General features: G+C 46.0%; 1 protein-coding gene across 1 annotated transcript in view; it reads left to right on the top strand.

Annotated features, from left to right (window-relative positions):
• The window catches only part of LOC148140941 (class I histocompatibility antigen, F10 alpha chain-like), a 187,250-nt gene that overhangs the window by 60,476 nt on the left and 110,148 nt on the right, over nt 1–16,626 (top strand). The window lies entirely within an intron of this gene.

Below are 16,626 nucleotides of genomic sequence, written 5' to 3'. Positions count from 1 at the left end.
CCCACCCTCCCAGACACTGTTAAACCCTGTCAGACTAATTCCCCTCCCCTCCTGGCTCTGTCCCACCCTCCCAGTCACTGTTAAACCCTGTCAGACTAATTCCCCTCCCCTCCTGGCCCTGTCCCACCCTCCCAGTCACTGTTATATCCTGTCAGACTAATCCCCCTCCTCTCCTGACCCTGTCCGACCCTCCCAGTCACTGTTAAACCCTGTCAGACTAATTCCCCTCCTCTCCTGACCCTGTCCCACCCTCCCAGTCACTGTTAAACCCTGTCAGACTAATTCCCCTCCCCTCCTGACCCTGTCCCACCCTCCCAGACACTGTTCAACCCTGTCAGACCAATTCCCCTCCCCTCCTAACCCTGTTCCAAGCTCCCAGACACTGTCAAACCCTGTCAAACTGATTCCCCTCCCCTCCTGACCCTGTCCCACCCTCCCAGTCACTGTTAAACCCTGTCAGACTAATTCCCCTCACCTCCCCGACCCAGTCCCATCCTCCCAGACACTGTTAAACCCTGTCAGACTAATTCCCCTCCCCTCCTGACCCTGTCCCACTCTCCCAGACACTGTTAAACCCTGTCAGACTAATTCCCCTCCCCTCCTGACCCTGTCCCACCCTCCCAGACACTGTTAAACCCTGTCAGACCAATTCCCCTCCCCTCCCACCCAGTCACTGGTAAACCCTGTCCGATTAATTCCCCTCCCCTTCCCAACCTGAAGTGAGTGCCTTGTATCTGTCCATTCCTGACCTTGTGGGTTTCCTGGGCCCCACTGCAGGACATTACTGGAGCCTCATTGCGGAATAAAAGGACTCTCCTGTTCCAGTGTGAACATGGACACCATTGTCTATCCTTCCATATCACAGCAGACACACAGAATTACAGCTCATTGTTCACACTCAATTCCTTCAGGACTGAGGTCAATTTTTCTGGGAATGTGTTTCCACAGATTGGGCAGTGGTTCCCAGATCCCCAGGTTTGGATCCTGATTCTTCAAGTGAGACCTTCTCAAGCCGTGTTTCCATCCCGTCTCAGAAATGTGAGCAGTGTCACCGTCAGAGGGATCTTCACAGATGGTTCCTCCCTCACACTTTCTCATCCTCACTGTCTTCAGTGGGTCACTGATTGACCTGAAATGAAGCAACGTCCTGAGGGAACTCGGAGACAGTTTTTATATTGAAAGAAATTGATTTTGCATTTGACGTTTACAAATTTCAAATGTTATGTAAATCTCTGTACATAAATATCAGTTTTACATATTCTAATTCTTAAATAAGTATATAAATATTATAAATCTGAGTTATTGTTGAATACTAATATCTATCACTACTTATCACCATTGTTTAACTACAATCACCAATATGTGTCATTTGTAATAATTAAAAGTTATTTATTGACTTATTAATTTTGATATTTTTATTAATATTTCACAAGAACAATTCTATTCATTTACACAGCAGCAGCTTGTGGCTCTTGGAACCAGCAGATGCTGAGCTTCAATTCAATGTGAACTGGGGGAGTTAAGACCATATCCATCTGCCTCTATTGTAAAATCCAATTCCCAGATGATTACTCCTTACCCGTCAACACAATCAGGGAAAGTCCATTCCCAGAGAGTGAGAACACACAAGTGTGAAGGAATGGAGATTGTGTCAGAACCTGATGGAGATTCTGGACATCGCTTCCATTCCATCGATATTCCCTGAGGATGTGAGTGTGTGTGGTGGGTTTGATCAACATCAGACTTGTACTAAAGGACATAGCTGCTAGACTGGGTCTGCAGCAGGTGGTGAGGGAACCAACAAGAGGGAAAAACATACTTGATTCCATCTTTCCAATCTGCCAGCTGCAGGTACAAATGTCCATGACAGTCTCAGTGAGAGTGACCATCGCACTGTCCTTGAGAAGGCAAAGTCCCACTGTCACATTGGGAATAACCTCCATCGTATTGTGTGGTACTATCACTGTGCTAAATGGAACAGACTTGGATCAGATCTAGCAGCTCAAGCCTGGGTATCCATGAGGCACTGTGGGCCACCAACAGCAGCAGAACCATACTCCAGCACAATCTGTAACCTAATGGCCTGGCATAGCCCCCACTGAACCATTAGCACCAAACCAGGGGATTAACCCTGGTTCAATGGGGAGTGCAGGAGGGCATGCCAGGAGCAGCACCAGGCATACCTGAAGATGAGGTGTCAACCTGGTGAAGCCACCAAACAGGACGACTTGCATGTCACATAACATAAGCAACAAGTGATAGACAGAGCTAAGTGATCCCACAACCAACGGATCCGATCTCAGCTCTGCAGTCCTGCCACATCCAGCCAACTCACTGGAGGCTCCACAAATATTCCCACTCTCACTGATGAAACAGCCCATTACATCAGTGTGAAAGATAGGCCTGAAGGTTTCACAGCAATCTTCAGTCAGAAGTGTCATCTCAGCCTCCTCCAGTGGTCCCCAGCATTACAGATGCCAGTCTTCAGCCAATTCAATTCACTCCACGTGATATCAAGAAACAGTTGAAGACACTGGGTACTGCAAAGGCTTCAGGCCCTGACAACATTCAGGCAATAGTACTGAAGGCTTGTGCTCGAGAACTTGCCACTCCCCTATCCAAACTGTTCCAGTCCAGTTACAACACTGGCATCTACCCAACAATGTAGAAAATTGCCCGGGTATATCTTAGACACAAAAAGCAGGACAAACCCAATCTGCCCCATCAGTCTCCTCTCGATCATCAGTAAAGTGATGGAAGGTGTCATTAACAGTGCTATCAAGCAGCACCTGCTCAGCAATAACCTGCTCAGTGACGCCCAGTTTGGGCTCTGCCAGGGTCACTCAGCTCCTGACCTCAATACAGCCTTGGTTCGAACATGGACAAAAGAGCTGAATTCCAGAGGGGAGGTGGGAGTGACAGCCCCTGACATCAAGGCTGCATTTGACCGAGTGTGGCATCATGGAACCCGAGCAGAACTGGAACCAATGGGTATTGGGGGAAATCTCTCCAGTGGATAGATTCACACCTGACACATAGGAAGGTGGTCTTGGTTGTTGGAGGTCAGTCATCTCAGCTCCAGGAAAGCTCTGCAGGTGTCCCTCAGCGTGATGTCCTAGACCCAACCATCTTCAGCTGCTTCATCAATGACCTTCCCTCCATCATAAGGTCAGAAATGGGGATGCTTGCCAGTGATTGCATAATGTTCAGCACGAATTGCAACTCCTCAGACACTGAAGCAGTCCATGTTCAAATGCAACAAGGTCTGGACAATATCCAGGCTTGGGCTGACAAGTGGCAAGTAACATTTGCGCCACACAAATGCCAAGTTATAACCATCACCAACAAGAGACAATCTCACCACCACCCCTTTGCATTCAATGGTGTTACCATCACTGAATCCCCCCACTGTCAACAGCCTGTGAGTTATCATTGATCAGAAACTCAACTGTCCTCACCACATAAATGTAGTGGCTACAAGAGCAGGTCAGAGGCTAGAAATACTGCAGTGAGTAACTCGTCTCCTGATTTCCCAAAGTCTGTCCACCAACTACAAGACACAGGTCAGGAGTGTGATGGAATACTCCCTGCTTGCCTGGATGAGTACAGCCATCTCAACACTGAAGAAGCTTGATACCATCCAGGACTTAGTAACCCAACTGATTGGCACTGTATCCACCAACATCCAGTCCCTCCACCACTGACGCTCAGTTACAGCAGTGTTTGCTATCTACAGAAATTCATCAAAGATCCTTAAACAGTGCCTTCCAAACCCACAACCACCTCCATCTGGAAAGTCAAGGTCAGCAGATAAATGGGAACACCACCACCTTCATGTTCCCCTCCAAGCCACTCACCATCCTGACTCGGAAATATATCACCATCCCTTCACTGTTGCTGGCCAAAATCCTGGATTTCCCTCCCTCATGGCATTGTGGCTCAACCCACTGGAGGTAGACTGCAGCAGTTCAAGAAGGCAGATCACCACCACCTTCTCAAGGGCAACTAGGGACGGGTAATAAATGCTGGCCAGCCAGAGACACCCACATCCCACAAAAACAGAATCAATACAAAAACTGGGGGAGGTGTGATACATGGTTATTGTCTCTGGAGGAGGAATCCCGTGACCAAAGTATCATTCCAGAATGAGAAGCCTCTTTCTCCTCCAGGGAGTTGTTCAATGTTCACACCTGGATGTGACAGGACAGCAGAGCTTCGATCTTATCTATCGGTTGTGGAAACACTAAGTTCTGACTCTACTCCCTCTGCTGTTTACTGCACAATCAGTCCTGATCTGTCACTTCACTGACCACACCATCACTTACAAGTTCCCCTCCAAGCCACTCACCATCCTGACTTGGATGTATATTGCACTTGGTTCACTGTCACTGGGTCAAAATCCTGGAATTCCCTCCCACCACCACATGAGTTGCTGCTGTTCAGGAAGATAGCTCTCCCCCACCTTCTCAAGGACTGTTAGGGACGGGAAATAAATTCCAGCAGCCAGTGATTCCCACGTCTCTCCAGTGGATAAAAAGACATCACTTTTCAGCTCTGCCTGGTCCTGCTCCTGTGATCCCTCCCACATTCCTCATTGAACCGGGGTTGGTCCCCTGGCTTGGTGGTAATGAGAGACTGGGGGGTTGGGGTGAGCCATGAGGTTACAGTTTGTATTGGATGGCAGTTCTGCTGGTGTTGATGACCCACAGTACCTCATGGACACACAGTCTTCATCTGCTCGATCTGTTCACATCCCACAGGAGGGGAGGGAGGGGGTGTGCCATGAGGTTTAATGGGGAAATGTGTTCCCATCTGATGGTTATTGGGAGGAGCAGGGTGCAGTGAAGGGGCTGTAACCACCCGGCCCCCACTGGGTTCTCTGTACCTGACCCTCACCATCAATCTCCCCCCACCCCCCCCCCCCCCCGACCCCACCCCCAACACTGGTTCCCTGTACCTGAGTCTCACCATCAATCCCCCCTCCCCCCCCCCCCCCACACTGGGTTCTCCGTACCTGACTCTCACCATCAATCCCCCCCTCCCCCTCCCACACTGGGTTCTCTGTACCTGACCCTCACCATCAATCCCCCCTCCCCCTCCCACACTGGGTTCTCTGTACCTGACTCTCACCATCAATCCCCCCTCCCCCTCCCACACTGGGTTCTCTGTACCTGACTCTCACCATCAATCCCCCCCTCCCCCTCCCACACTGGGTTCTCTGTACCTGACCCTCACCATCAATCCCCCCTCCCCCTCCCACACTGGGTTCTCTGTACCTGACTCTCACCATCAATCTCCCCGTGCCCCCCCACCACACGCTGGGTTCTCTGTAACTGACTCGCACCATCAATCCCTCCTCCCCCCACCCCCCACACTGGGTTCTCTGTAACTGACCCTCACCATCAATCCCCCCTCCCCCCCACACTGGGTTCTCTGTACCTGACCCTCACCATCAATCCCCCCTCCCCGCTCACACTGGATTCTCTGTACCTGACCCTCACCATCAATCCCCCTCCCCTCTCACACTCGGTTCTCTGTACCTGACTCTCACCATCAATCCCACCCCCCCACCCTGCAGATATATGGGAACACCACCACCTTCATGTTCCCCTCCAAGCCACTCACCATCCTGACTTGGAAATATATTGCCATTACTTCACTGTCGGTGGGGGGGAGCCTGGGTGTTTCTCTCTCTGCACTCCCCCCTTCCACACTCCCCTCCCCCAGGGTCTGAGTGTCTCCCCTGTGACTGTGTCCTGAATGAGACTCAGTACCAGGAAGAACACCAGGGTCCATGGGATTCCCAGCCAGCCCAGGGTTAGCAGTGACTGATACTGACCTGTGACCCATGACCCAGGGTGACACCATGCCTCTGTGGTTCGCACTTCTGCCTCACAGCACCAGGGACCTGAGTTTGATTCCAGCCTTGAGCGACTGTCTGTGTGGAGTTTCCCTGAGTCTGCATGGGGTTCCTCCGGGTGCTCCAGTTTCCTGCCGCAGTCGAACAGGTGCACCTTGGGTGGATTGGCCATGCTCAATTGCCCAGTGTCCAGGGATGTGCATGTGGATTAGCTATGGAACATGCAGGGTTACGGGATGGAATAGAGTGGTGGGTCTGGGTGGGAAAATCTTGAGAGGGTCGGTGTTGACTCAATGGGCCGAATAGCCTGTTTCCACACTGTAGGGATTCTATGACTCATGAATGGCCTTTAATCTCCCAGTTCCCAGAGACAGAATGGAAAGCTGAATTCTGTACTCATCGGGAGAGACTCAGGGAAAACACAGGGAGGTAAAGGAAAGGATCACAACATTCTGGGAATACACTGCCCCTATTCCAATCAGGGACTGGGAATTAAACACTCTGAGGGGAAACAGCTTCTGTTTACAAACTGGAAAAACCAGTAACACAACAATCTTTGGAGACTGCACCCTATTTGTTGAGAAATTTGATCCATTGTTTGATGTGAAGCTGCAGAAGCAGAAAAATGGAACAAGTGCTAAGTGATGACCCGGTCCCAGTGACGGGGAAGCTCCAGCACAGCCAGGCTGAGGTTCAGGCTCTGAGCCAGTAAGGCTGGGGCTGAGAAGAGGCCTCCCCCACCAGCTCAAGGAGCATCAGGACAGCACGAGGACCCTGGGATCCCCCTCTCACAGTAAACATATGGCTCAGTCCTTCCAACTGGGGGAGGTGACGGTACATCGGGATTGTCCCTGGAGCAGGAATCCAGCAACCCAAGTGGAGCCTCCTCCTCCTACATTGAGTTGTTGAATGATCATGACTGGATGTGGTAGGACAGCAGATCTGATCTGTTGGTTGTGGAATCACTGAGCTCTGTCTCTGCTGCTCCTGTTGTTTCTGCAACCTCGTCCTGTTCTGTAGCTTCACCGAGGAACACCATCATCTGCAAGTTCCCTCAAAGCCACTCACCATCCTGACCATCCATTCCTTCACTGTCACTGGCTCCAAATCTTGGAATTCCGTCCCTCCCTAATGACATTGTGGGTCTGCCTCCAGCACATGGAATGCTCCATGAGGATCACTGGGGAGATGGGTTCTCCCATGACTGCAGGGAACCAGCTGAATCTCCATGTTGGATTCTCTGCACCAGACTCTCACCATCAACTCCCATACTGGATCCTCTGGAACTAAACGTCCCACACCACTCTCTGTCATTAATCCACTCCATGAAGCCCCCACACCACACTCTTCGTTTCTCTCTCTGCACTCCCCTCCCTCCCCCGGGGCTGAGTGTCTCCCCTGTGACTGTGTCCTGAATTAGGCTCAGTACCAGGAAGAACACCAGGGACAATGGAATTCCCAGCCAGCCGAGGGTTAGCAGTGACTGATACTGACCTGTGACCCATGAATGGCCTTAACTCTCCCAGGTCGCATTGAACTGACCCTCAACAACTGCTGATACGAGGACCCACAAGCTGCTGAGTGAAAATCTCGTGAAATTATTAGCAATGAATTCAATCAACAACGAACAATTATTTATTGATGACTAACCACAATTATCAGCATTTACAGTCAGTTTAATGATATAAATAGGAAAAGATTGTTTTCTCATTTGCATATTTGCTTTGTAAAAATTGTAAAAAAATTGAATCCAATTTGCATGACACAAAGTGCAAAGTCAGTCACATCCTTTCAGTGCAGTCTGCGGCTCTCTGAGCTGCCTCACCACATTTATAATTGTCGGTTATATTTTACAATATACAGATCACGTTAATCAGACAGCTCCCTCAAGGGGTTTTATAAGGTCATCAATCTCTTCCTGTAGTGTGGTGGGAGGGCTGCAGACAAAGACCTTGCTTCATTCAGCATCTATGGGACTTGAAATCCCTTTCCATGAAATGCCCCATTCTGGGTCTCACATATTATTGGTGAATGAGGTTTGGCTCTGAAAGGGTTAATGCTGAGGAGTACATTAAGCACTGCCCAATATGATGATGTCACATGGACTTGGGTGAAGAGATCAGCTGTGGATGTTGAAGGGGTGAGACCCAGCATGGATATCTCCCTCATCGTCTGTAAAACAATGTCCCCCTCACTCCCCAACGCCAGTGTATCCTGGACCGAGATGTTACCATGAAGTAAACTCAGTCCTGTTTAAAACAAGAGCCTGTTCTCATTAGCTTCTCAACTAACCACTTGACCAACCAGGTCCTGGAGATTCCAACCAGGAAAGAGAATGGTCACATTTAATCTCTCAGATGGAACTGGAGGAGCTGTGGGGAGGATCCATCTTACCCTACGTGTCTGAAAAGTCAATGGTTCATGGTGTCAATCCCTTCAAACAGCCGTGGAAGTGTTCTTGAAGAGCTCGAGGTTAATGAGGTCTGGGTACCACTCTGTGGTAGACTGGAATTTTACCTTCCTAACATCTCCATCATTGCACAATGAAGGACCAACGCCATCCAGATAATGAACCATCACTGGGTATCTTTATCTAACACTGTATCTATATCTGTGTGTGTGTGTCCATCTGTATGTTGTGTGTGGGTGCAAACAGATGTCTCTGACTTTGTACTTATCCCCATCCGTGTATATCTTTCTACACTCCTGAGTGAGCTGTGTATGAGTGCACACTGACATATCTAACACTGACCTATCTCTGTCCATCTCCCTTTCATTATCTGCCTTTTCTCTCTCACTCTGTGCAATCCACCTACTGACAGGATCCTGCTCTCTGTCTGTGAAATGTGGATCATGTATTCAGACCACATTATGATCTGGAATCACTTTCCCCTGAGCTACCTGACATTGCCAATGGAGATCAGGTGGTTAAACAAGATCCTGACACTAAAGTCCATCTAAAAGCTGAGCTGCCAGCTATCGATGCTCTGACCATGAATCACGGTGACAATGTTCAGCTCATGTGGTTCCAGTGTCTGAGGATCCAATCCTGAAGATGGTCTTATTGGGTAAGTTCAGAGTGAACAGTAAGATTATAATGTCTGTTTCAAAGTGACTCTGACACAAAGCAACACAGATGTCTGTCATTGGGAACAAGTTGTTGAAGATGAGAAAGGGTGAGGGAAACCAGCCCTGAAGATCCCTTCGACTGAGAGAGCCATCACCTTGCTGACACTGGATGGAGCCACTCCTGGGGAAAGTCTCACCTGAAGAATCAGGATTCTGACCTGGTGGATCTGGGATCCACTGTTCAATTTGTGGAAGCACATTCCCAAGAAAAATCTATCTCAATCATTCGTTAAAACCTGGTTATAGAGTCATGGAGATGTACAGCACAGAAACAGACAGTTTGGTCCAACACATCCAAGCTGACCAGTTATCTTGACGTCATCCAGTCCCACTTGCCAGCACCCGGCCCATATCCCTCCAAACCCTTCCTGTTCATTTAACCTTCCTGATGCCTTTTAAATGCAATTGTACCAGCCTCCACTACTTCCTCTGGCAGCTCATTCCATACACGTAACATACTCCATGTGAAAACGTTGCACTTGAGATCTCTTTTATATCTTTCCCCTCTCACCCTAAACCTATGCCTCTAGTTCTGGATTCCTCCAGCCCATGTCTATTTATCCTATCCATGCCCCTCATAATTTTGTAAACCTCTATAAGGTCACCCCTCAGCCTCCAATGCTCCAGGGAAAACAGCCCCAGCCTGTTCAGCCTCTCCCTATAGCTCAAGTCCTCCAACCCTGGTAACATCCTTATACATCTTTTCTCAAGCCTTTCAAGTTTCACAACATCTTTCTGAAAGGAAGGAGACCATCATTGTATGCAATATTTCAAAAGTGGCCTAACCAATGTCCTGTACAGCTGCAACATGACCTCTCAACTCCTGTACTCAATATTCTGACCACTAAAGGAAAGCATACCAAAAGCCTTCTTTACTATCCTATCTACCTGTAACTCTACATTCAAGAAGCTATGAACCTGCACTCCAAGGTCTTTTTGTTCAGCAACACTCCCTGGGACCTTACCATTAAGTGTATAAGTCCTGCCAAGATTTGCTTTCCCAAAATGCAGCACCTCACATTTATCTGAATTAAACACCATCTGCTACTCCTCAGCCCTCTTTTTGTCCACTGTATGGAAAGTTCCCCATTACCCTTTCCTTTCACAGCTTATCGGGCCATCTGTCCAATGATATGCCGAAAGAACATGACTTGGATTTTTGTGAACTCACTGTTCACCAGGTTTAGCACCAAGCACGCCTTCTGAAGTTGATTGAATAATTCTGAGAGATACTCCAAATGATCCTTCCACATGTGTCTGAAAATGACAAGATCATCCAAGTACACCACACAATCGAACAATCCCAAAATGGCCTTCTTAGTTAGTCTTCAAAATATGGTATTTTTCGTGTCAAAAGACATCACTTTGATCTGGTAAAGGCTGCTCGCTGTCATATAAGCCACAATTGACTTCACTCTTTCAGTTAAAGTCACCTGCCAGTATCCTCTGAGTAGTTCAAGCTGAGAAATGTAAGTTGCTTGTCCCACCTTCTCAATGTAATCTTTCAATCTTGGCATAGGGTACAAAGCAGGTTCCATCACTGCGTTGTATTTTCGATAGTCCACACAAAATTGTTGGGTACCATCTGGTTTTGGTACCATCACTATGCGTGAGCTCCATTCACTGCAATTCATTCAATTATGTCATCGCTCAGCATGTTTTCAAACTCTTTTGGAACTTTTAGCAATTTCAAAATATTAAGTCTACAAGAATGTTTCTTCATTGGAAAAGCATTTCCTATATTTCCACCATGAGCAATTACTTGACTACTTCCCGGCTTATTCCCACATATCTTTATGTGATTGCAATCAGACTTTCAGGTCAGTTTGATTTTCCTGTGGAAGGGAACTCAGTAATTTAGTGCAAGTTTCTTCATTGTCCAATTTAATTTGAGGAAAATCAAATTCAGACTCATTTGGATTTGGGTCTTCCCTCTGAGTTGTAACAAGTATCCATTCTCATCTCACTTTTCTTCCTTCTCAAACACCTTCTGAGCAAAATCCCACCCTGTTTCCTTTCTACCTGACGTTCTTATCCAATAATTCCCCTCACTCAATTTCCTTTTGATTCAATAAAGCCAACTAACCCTTGCCTTTTAATGTTCACCTCCCACTGTCAGTAACACTATCACCTTATCCCCATTAACAAAACTACAAATGTCTGAGCACCTGTTTGCTTCCTGAACCACCACATGGCGTGCTGGGTTTACACACTGTCCAGCCAACTCACCCACTCTATTTAATTTCTCCCTAATATTTATCAAGTAGTCCTAATACTTAGTCTCTTCAATATTGACTCTTCAATATTTCCTGAATTAATTTAAATGGTCCCCCCACCTCATGTCCGAATACAAATTCAAATTTAGCTGATTTATTAGGTACATCCCAAATTGAAAAAAATGTACAAATACAATTTTGTTCTCCCAGTTGTGATGACACTGTGGCATTAAGTGGTGGATTTTACCCTGGTTTTTATTTGAAGAGAGATTTTAAGGGAGAGGTACTGAGCAGTCCAGCTGAGCCGTGAGAGTAAACAGCTTGTGAGGCCTTGGGGATTTTATAAGTTGGAATAATAGAAGCAGCCTGAATGACCCTGTGGGGTCAAGCTCCCACAGAACCAGGATTTTTTTTATACCTTTCAACAGTTGCTGTTGGGTTTTGAAGACGTGGAATCTATTTATCCCTCTCTCAGTTACAGCCAAAAGCTGGGGGTTCTCTTCCTGTTATTGCAGTTGGATGTGAGACAGTCTGTTTTCTGAATTTACAATTTGCCAAGAATATATTTATGGGATATTACTCTATTGGAACAGTTAATTACTAATAGTTATTGCTTCAATTATTCTGTTATGTTTTTAATAGAGTTGTTATTTTGTTGTATTTTGACTACAGTGGGGGAATAAAGTGTGTTCTGCTTTAAATCCGGTAGATGGACCAATCAAATTGCATCTGGAATGCAGCATCTCATGTTGAGCTTTAAAATAAGAAAAAGTTAGTGTCCAGACTATCTTCTGAATATTTTGAGGGGATTTGGTCTGTTCATAACACAATCCCTTGGATGGTCTTGACTGTCTGCCCTCAAGATAGTGTTGAAATCCGGCTGTTCCCCAACAGGAAACCCTGGATGGATCAGGACATACAGAACCTGCTAAAAACCAGGTGTGAGGCCTTCACATCAGGAGACCCACTCAAATATAAGGAATCCAGGTGTGACCTTCACAGAGCCATGAAGACAGCCAAGGACCAAAACTGATCCAAACTCGAGACCCAGACAGACACCCGGCAACTATGGCAAAGGCTGAATGACATCACAGGCTTGAAAAAGAGACAGTGCAAGATAGCAGACGATGACACATCCCTCCCAGATCGTCTCAACACCTTCTATGCTTACTTTGAGCAGACCTCTGGTGGAGAGGTAACACCTATTCCAACAAGTCCTGATGAACCTCTCCCAACTGTCGCTGCATCAGAGGTCAGGTCAGTTTTCCTGCGTGTGAATCCAAGCAACGTGATGGGACCAGAGTACCAGGCCGTGCACTCAGATCATGCGCAGATCAACTGGTAGAGGTCTTCTCGGACATCTACAACCTCTCTCGGCTCCCCACTGCTCTTGAGCCACTCCAATTTGCCCATTGGACCAACAGATCCACGTCAGATGCCATGTCACTTGCCCTTCACTCGTCCCTAGAACATCTTGACTCCAAGAACAGCTACATAAGAATCCTACTCATTGACTACAGTTCAGCCTCAACACTATTATCCCCTCGAGACTGATGACTAAACTTACTGATATTGGACTAATCCCCACTCTCTGCAACTGGATCCTTAGTTCCCTGTCCCACAGGCCACACTCAGTGAAGACTGGGGACAATATTTCATCCTCACTAACACTCAACACTGGAGGCCCCCAGGGGTGCGTACTCAGTCCCCTACTGTACTCACTATATACCCATGACTGTGTCACCAAATACCAGACTAATGCCATTTACAAGTTCGCTGATGACACCACCACAGTCGATCGAATCTCAGATGGCAATGAACAGTCTACAGACGGGAGGTGGAAGACCTGGAAAAACGGTGCACTGAGAACAACCTAACTCTCAATGCCAGCAAAACCAAGGAACTCATTATTGACTTTCGGTGGGATGTTACTCCTGCCCCCCTGCACAGAGGTGGAACGAGTGGAGAGTGTCAAGCTCCTGGGAGTGGTCATCCACAACAAGCTTTCTTGGACTCTTCATGTGGACACACTGGTGACAAAGGCCCACCAATGTCTCTTCTTCCTCAGGCAGCTGAGGGAATTTGGCATGACGCTCTGCCAACGTTTATAGGTGTGCCATCGAGAGCATTCTGTCTGGATGTATCACAACCTGGTATGGCAACTGTACCATTCAAGATCGGAGACGGTTACAGAGAGTGGTGAACTTGGCCCAGACAATCACAAAGGCCAACCTCCCATCTATAGAATCCATCTACCAGGCCCGCTGTCAAGGAAAGGCCGCCAGCATTCTCAAAGCTCCATCCCACCCTGGCAATGTTTTTCTATAACCTCTACCATCAGGGAGAAGGTACAGAAGTCTGAACACATTCACCAGCTGGTTTCAAAACCGTTTCTACCCGACTGCTGTTAGAATACTGAATGGACTCACAAACTCTTAACATTCGCCTGTACCTGTGTTTTTGTTTTAGCCGCTGTTTACCTATTATTTACTATTTCTGCTATTTAAGTCTGTGATCTGCCTGTATTGCTCGCAAGACAAAATTTTTCACTGTGCCTCGGTACATGTAACAATAAATTCAATTCAATTTAAAGTTTGAATGCTCCCCCATTTCTGGATGGTACACAATTGATTTAAATTATTTAGATGCCTGAGCTCTTCATAATTTCCTTGAATAACTTTGATGTAAAATTTGATCCTTGTTCCAATTGCATTTCTACAGGTTGTCTGTAATGAGGGAAAAATACTGAGTAATTCTTCTACCCTCCTTTCAGCCATGCTATCTCATTCTGGAATGGCCTCTGGAAATCTCAGAGACACATCCATTATGGTCAACAAATATTGATCCCCACTTTTTGTTTTAGGGTTGGGTCTGATGCAAATAATTAAAACTTTTGTAAAAGATTCATCAAATGCTGGAATAGGTATTAAGGGTGTTGGTTTGATCAATAAATGAGTTTTCCAATTATCTGACATGCCTGACATGTCTGGCAAAATGCAACAACATTTTGAAGGGCTTTTGCCAGAACCATGGATTTTCCTGCTCCACGGATGCGGCCTGACCTGCTGTGCTTTTCCAGCACCACTGTAACCTTGTCTCTGATCTCCAGCATCTGCAGTCCTCACTTTCGCCGAACATCTTTCTGCAGTCCAGGCCAATAAAAATAAACTTCTATTTTCCTTACTTCCAAATGACCTCCTACTGGTAACTCTCATGGTGCTACCCACAACACGTCCTTTATATCACACACCAGTAATACAACTTGATGAGCTTCTGCCCATTTTTCACCCACTTGAATATGTGATGGTCTCCATTTCCTCATCAACATTTCATTTTTAAGAGAGTGACATTGTGGGATAGGCGCAGATTCACCTTTTCGGTAAAACTGTGTTATCTTTCCACCTTTCTGTTGTAATTTCGCTAACATCTCTGAGCTAGAAAACGTATGCTTTGTTCTTGCTTTTTCTCAACAAATTGAACAAATATAGTTTCTGATAATTGAATTTTAACTTGCTTATCTTTTCTCTTCGTTCTCTCCTTCTGTTCAACCTGTGGCTTTGTGACCTTGTTATCACACATTCAGGAATCATTCCAGAATGAACTGTTCTGGAACCGAGAATTTCTCTGTTACTCCATCCACCACTTTTCATCAGACCCTCTAACTTCACCTTACATGAAAGAACACTATGTTTCTCACCATGGACTCCATGTATTCTAGCAATACTTTTTCTGATTACACATCTCTGTATCTCTCCCTAGCAAAGATTGACTTGCTCCCATATCTCTAAAAATCTTAATTTCTTTTCCTACTCGTCTTGGTAAACATGAGGAAACTTTCCTCGCACAAGTGCTGCAAAGTTGGAGAGAGTACTTGTGGATTGGAAGGTAGAAAGTTACAATTTGGTATTTGTAAAAGGCTAGGGGTGGGTGGGGGAAAGCATTGCATGGTCCCTTTAAAAATCTAGTGCTTTTTCTATGTTTAGAGATTTAAAATGGATGTCTGTGAACAGCAGCTTGAAGGTTTGCAAATCCACAGAGAGCACCCAAATTGAAACATTATATTGAAAGGCTATACAGTTAGCAGGCTAAACACCAGTTATTTTTTCAAGACAACAGGCTTTTGAATTTAGCCAATTAATTTGAGCAGCGACTTCGATACCAAAAATCTATTAAATTTAAGGCTGATGATTTTAACAACAGAAGACCAATCCTATTGTGTGAAATATTGATATGTCATCAAGGAGATGAAGGTAGGGGGCAGTTGGATAAAGACCCCAGAGCTAACTGCCCTCCAGCAGAGCCAATGGCCCTCAGCTCTTAAGAGAGAATCACTGGCTCTCACAGCCTCATCTATGTCTTAGAGAAAGTGCCATTAAAATAAAAATGGTACCAGTGGTACAGCTAGTTAATATTCCTGACAGAAGAATTGTTGGAGAAGGCATAGAACATTCCAGAAGGCACGTAACATGGATGTAATTTTGAGAGACTAAATATTTTTATGTATAAGTGGGACTGTTCTTTGTTGGAACAGCATACCATTAGAATCTTGCTGTAATTGGGAACAGTTAGAAGTTAATCGGGATTAATTCTGCTTGTTAATAGTTTAGTTAATTTGTTCACTGTTCGAGTGAGATAAATAGATGGTAACGAATTGATTTTAAAGTGAGTGTCAGGGATTTATTTTATTGAACCACTTGAAGTTGCTGAGGTACACCACTCTGCACACCCGCTTTTACAGATTATGAGGTGAGGTGTTCCTCTTTGGGGATGAGGGGGGGGGGGGTGGAGTCAACCTCCACTTTATAACACAAGGAAATTCTTCGCAGTTTTAACTCTCTGCTCTTCATCATGAGTTGCCAATATTTCACAAAGTGAATTCTTGAACTCCAACAAAGTAGTCTCTCCAAGACTGTGATATGTGTCTGATTTATTTTCATGGCCTTATCCACTTCTCAATGTTACTTTGTTTGATTTTTTTCAAACTTTGACAAAGTTCTTCCGTTAGATTTTGAAATTGTTTTCTTTCAGCTTCTGGTACAAGTTCATATGAACATGAGACGGCTGTTTTTAGAATCATGGATTCATAGACTCCCTACAGTATGGGGACAGGCCATTTGGCCCAACAAGTCCACCCGACCCACCGAAGGGTATCCCACAAAGACCCCACACCCTGTGTCCTGCCAATGGGAGAAAGGTCAGTTTTCCCTGTGTCTGTTTCACAGCGAGTAACTCAACCTGTCTGTGTCTGATCTCCCTGGGAACTGGTGACAGAAATCTGTTCACCTCTTTATTGGGTTTTTTTACTGAGACTGGGACTGAGACTGGTTCGGCAACTTCAAGTTCAGCAAATGATCAAATTACTTTGTCGATCAGGAAATGGCATTATGGGTAGGAAAGAATGTTTATTTTGTTAATTTTTCA

The sequence above is a fragment of the Chiloscyllium plagiosum genome, unplaced genomic scaffold (genome assembly GCF_037043375.1).
Source record: "Chiloscyllium plagiosum isolate Xiang-an unplaced genomic scaffold, Cpla_swu_hap1 HiC_scaffold_35, whole genome shotgun sequence".
In the NCBI taxonomy this organism is placed as follows: Eukaryota; Metazoa; Chordata; class Chondrichthyes; order Orectolobiformes; family Hemiscylliidae; genus Chiloscyllium; species Chiloscyllium plagiosum.
Note: the sequence above shows the minus strand (reverse complement) of the source record. Positions and strands in the feature narration are given on the sequence as shown.